The 5,000-nt window shown below is 53.6% G+C and overlaps 1 non-coding gene across 1 annotated transcript in view; it reads right to left on the bottom strand.

Annotated features, from left to right (window-relative positions):
- The window catches only part of LOC126434697 (small subunit ribosomal RNA), a 1,910-nt gene extending 1,144 nt beyond the window's left edge, over positions 1-766 (bottom strand). The window contains exon 1 of the ribosomal RNA XR_007579415.1: positions 1-766. This exon is cut by the window's left edge and continues 1,144 nt beyond it. This is a non-coding gene — a ribosomal RNA (small subunit ribosomal RNA).
- Positions 767-5,000: the final 4,234 nt, after the last annotated feature.

The raw sequence follows: 5,000 nt of genomic DNA, 5'->3' as shown, positions 1-5,000 counted from the left end.
GAGCACGCACGAGGCGCGTCGCACGCCTTCAGCTCGCCCCACCGGCAGGACGTCCCACGATACATGCCAGTTAAACACCGACGGGCGGTGAACCAACAGCGTGGGACACAAATCCAACTACGAGCTTTTTAACCGCAACAACTTTAATATACGCTATTGGAGCTGGAATTACCGCGGCTGCTGGCACCAGACTTGCCCTCCAATAGATACTCGTTAAAGGATTTAAAGTGTACTCATTCCGATTACGGGGCCTCGGATGAGTCCCGTATCGTTATTTTTCGTCACTACCTCCCCGTGCCGGGAGTGGGTAATTTGCGCGCCTGCTGCCTTCCTTGGATGTGGTAGCCGTTTCTCAGGCTCCCTCTCCGGAATCGAACCCTGATTCCCCGTTACCCGTTACAACCATGGTAGGCGCAGAACCTACCATCGACAGTTGATAAGGCAGACATTTGAAAGATGCGTCGCCGGTACGAGGACCGTGCGATCAGCCCAAAGTTATTCAGAGTCACCAAGGCAAACGGACCGGACGAGCCGACCGATTGGTTTTGATCTAATAAAAGCGTCCCTTCCATCTCTGGTCGGGACTCTGTTTGCATGTATTAGCTCTAGAATTACCACAGTTATCCAAGTAACGTGGGTACGATCTAAGGAACCATAACTGATTTAATGAGCCATTCGCGGTTTCACCTTAATGCGGCTTGTACTGAGACATGCATGGCTTAATCTTTGAGACAAGCATATGACTACTGGCAGGATCAACCAGGGAGCTGCGTCAACTAGAGCTGAGCAGCCGGCCGCCCGGGAGTGTGTCCCGGGGGCCCGCGCGAACACGCAAGCGTCCGCTCAATTATTCTGCAAACAGGAGGAGGCTGAGCTCCCCTGCACAATACACCTCGAAACCCTCTCAGGTCCCGGCGGCGCGCAGCGCCGTCCTAAGTACTTGGTCGGGTTCGAGAGAGGCGCAATCGCCCGGAGTTTGGCGAGTAGACGCTTTAGGTGCGACCACCCGTGCTCCCAACTGAGCTTGCCGCTGCCGACAGAGGCCCGGGAGCGTGCTGTCGTGGCATTGCCGGCGGGAGACAACACGCGCCACCTACGGTGGCCGGCAGCTCCAACGCCAGCGCCACAGAAGGACAAAAGCCCCACTTGGGTGCCGAAGCGAACTCTCCCAGCACAGCGCACGCGCCAACACGTCCGCACAGCTGCGATACAATCCACCTGCGAGAACCGCAGAGGCGACCGAGCAGCAGACGGCGTCGCGGCGCCGAGCGCCGGGCGGCGGCGCATCCTCAGCGCACACAGTCCTCAATCGGACCAGCACACTGCAGATGTCCACCGCGCTTCGCACCGGGCCCGCGAGGACCTACTTTGGCCGCACGGCGCCGCGTGCAGGGTGCGCCGGCGCGCAGCTACGCCGCCTGCCGCCTCCGTCGGCCGGCGCGCCTGCCACTGGCCGCCCCCACCAGCCGGCTGTAGCGCGTGCGCCCACGCACCGCGCGGCCAGCACGCCGGGAGGCCCCCCCTCACCGGCCGGGGACGGTCCCACCCAGCCACCGCCGCGTATCGCTTCACACCCACATGCCATTCACGTTCGTGGGCATGGTGGGTATCGCTGAAACAACCGGTTGGTAGCTCAACCGATCGTCGCCATCACTGATTCACCTCTAGCGAGAACAACCGCACCACAACGGTTTACCAGTTCTTCATTTGCGTAACGTCACCAGCAAACGTAGACGTCCATCGCCATTTGCAAATTCAACGATTGTTGCATGCCTGTGTCAGGTGTCACGACACACTATGTCTGCCCACATACACGCAACAACATGTGCACGCTTCGCGAACACGTGGAAGGTGGCCCCCGTACGTATGCGATGTCCATTGCGCGAACGACTGTCAACCGGCCTCTGTCGCATGTCGCAGATGTGGAACGCAGTGCACCATGCTATCACGGTGTGTGAGAAGAGACGACTACGTCTGACAACACGCGCCACTACATCAACAGACGGCTCATGCCGATCGCCATCCACGGCATACCATACTGCAATCCAGCTCTTATAGGGAGACGACATGTAGCTGAGTGCACAATATTTGGACCGTATGGTTCGCCGTTGTTGGCGCAGTCGTGGTACGGTCACACATGTACCACGATGTATCATTCAGTACATGAGGACCAATGTGCAGTACAGTGTGTGATTTGGACGTACAACATCAGCGGACAGTTGACACAAGCCGTACCACAACGTAGGCTGTGCTTCGCCATGCGAATGCCAATGAACAACTGCGAAGGGCATTGAGCATGTACGTCCTGCTGCCATCCGCATTACAGTGTATAGCTGCAAGGTGTTTAACATGAAGCGATACTCTGGGGACCGGGCAGTGCGAGTAGCAAACTATATTGCGGGGGTTGCAGTTAGGCAACACTACACTAATTTAACGCGTCGTATGACAATTACAGAGCAGGTTAAGGCCCAACGTGTGTTGGGTTATGGCCCAACGTGTGTTGGGTTAAGGCCCAACGTGTGTTGGGTTAAGGCCCAACGTGTGTTGGGTTAAGGCCCAACGTGTGTTGGGTTAAGGCCCAACGTGTGTTGGGTTAAGGCCCAACGTGTGTTGGGTTAAGGCCCAACGTGTGTTGGGTTAAGGCCCAACGTGTGTTGGGTTAAGGCCCAACGTGTGTTGGGTTAAGGCCCAACGTGTGTTGGGTTAAGGCCCAACGTGTGTTGGGTTAAGGCCCAACGTGTGTTGGGTTAAGGCCCAACGTGTGTTGGGTTAAGGCATAACGTGTGTTGGGTTAAGGCCCAACGTGTGTTGGGTTAAGGCGCAACGTGTGTTGGGTTAAGGCGCAACGTGTGTTGGGTTAAGGCGCAACGTGTGTTGGGTTAAGGCGCAACGTGTGTTGGGTTAAGGCGCAACGTGTGTTGGGTTAAGGCGCAACGTGTGTTGGGTTAAGGCGCAACGTGTGTTGGGTTAAGGCGCAACGTGTGTTGGGTTAAGGCGCAACGTGTGTTGGGTTAAGGCGCAACGTGTGTTGGGTTAAGGCGCAACGTGTGTTAGGTTAAGGCGCAACATAGGTTAGGTTAAGGCGCAACATAGGTTAGGTTAAGGCGCAACATAGGTTAGGTTAAGGCGCAACATAGGTTAGGTTAAGGCGCAACATAGGTTAGGTTAAGGCGCAACATAGGTTAGGTTAAGGCGCAACATAGGTTAGGTTAAGGCGCAACATAGGTTAGGTTAAGGCGCAACATAGGTTAGGTTAAGGCGCAACATAGGTTAGGTTAAGGCGCAACATAGGTTAGGTTAAGGCGCAACATAGGTTAGGTTAAGGTACAATATAGGTTAGGTTAAGGTACAATATAGGGTAGGTTAAGGCGCAACATAGGTTAGGTTAAGGCACAACACGGGTTAGGTTAAGGCACAACACGGGTTAGGTTAAGGCACAACACGGGTTAGGTTAAGGCACAACACGGGTTAGGTTAAGGCACAACACGGGTTAGGTTAAGGCAGAATACGGGTTAGGTTAAGGCACAATACGGGTTAGGTTAAGGCACAATACGGGTTAGGTTAAGGCACAATACGGGTTAGGTTAAGGCACAATACGGGTTAGGTTAAGGCACAATACGGGTTAGGTTAAGGCACAATACGGGTTAGGTTAAGGCACAATACGGGTTAGGTTAAGGCACAATACGGGTTAGGTTAAGGCACAATACGGGTTAGGTTAAGGCACAATACGGGTTAGGTTAAGGCACAATACGGGTTAGGTTAAGGCACAATACGGGTTAGGTTAAGGCACAATACGGGTTAGGTTAAGGCACAATACGGGTTAGGTTAAGGCACAATACGGGTTAGGTTAAGGCACAATACGGGTTAGGTTAAGGCACAATATGGGTTAGGTTAAGGCACAATATGGGTTAGGTTAAGGCACAATATGGGTTAGGTTAAGGCACAATATGGGTTAGGTTAAGGTACACATTGTTGTAAGGAAAGGTGTTTTGGGGGGGGGGGGGCGGCAGTTTGTTGATTGTGATTATCGTAAGTAAATGACTGCGGCATCATCTGATTTGCCACGTCAGGGTGCACCTTTGGCTCATAACAGGCGGCGCTCTGATTCCATGCTTGTGGCAGACCTGTGTCTTTCATTCCTGCCATTGTTTGTGTGGTGTGACAGGAGGCAGTATTGTGATGTTGGGTGCACCCCTGTGTGGGACATGTGTGGGTGTTGGTGGCTTAGCTGAGCAATGGTGGTTGTCGGAAGGGTGGGATATTCTGTTTTCCGAGTGGACCTCCCGGTCTGGTTATGATAGTGTGGATTGTCTAATGTGGCAGAGAGGATGCACTGGGTGTTGTTCCATGCTGGTGCTTACATATCGTCTGCGTGCCTGTTACAGGCAGAGAGTAGTGCGTGATAAGAGTGTCTGGCTGACGTGTGATTGTGAGCAGAGTCTTTCAGCATGTATACGGACAGGTCTATACATTATCTGTATTCTGATGGCTCTATCTATTACTAATCAGCGCCGTGTATACGTTTAATCCGGTTCCAGTCGAAACTATTGTATCTCTGTACATTAGTGACATGGCGAGCCCGGTATGTAGTTACTCGTCTCGGCAGCTTCCACCGGTGTATGGCAAATGATTATAAGGAATCAGTCTAGTCGTCAATACCGATAGTCTGACGTCACATGTCTGGGGTGGGGGACGCTGCGCCCTTCCGGTGGGTCATGGCCTAGGAAGACTCTTCCCACGCAGGGGGGCTTGGACTGTCATTGACTCTTCCGAGTAATATACTTGCCGTACGTTTTTGCGACTGCGAGTGCAACGCTCACCGGTACCGACATGGATGGAGCGCCTCCTAGCTGCCGCTGAGCATCTGCATTCGTACAGAGAGCAACGCGATCGCGTCTGTAGCTCGTACGTGGTACAGCTCGCAGCTCATGTATATGGACAGCGGGAATGTCGCATATTGGACATAACTCTTCATGAAACGCACGTTATAGGGGTGGATT

This window comes from Schistocerca serialis, unplaced genomic scaffold (assembly GCF_023864345.2).
Source record: "Schistocerca serialis cubense isolate TAMUIC-IGC-003099 unplaced genomic scaffold, iqSchSeri2.2 HiC_scaffold_1192, whole genome shotgun sequence".
In the NCBI taxonomy this organism is placed as follows: Eukaryota; Metazoa; Arthropoda; class Insecta; order Orthoptera; family Acrididae; genus Schistocerca; species Schistocerca serialis.
This window is presented reverse-complemented; position numbering and strand designations above follow the sequence as displayed.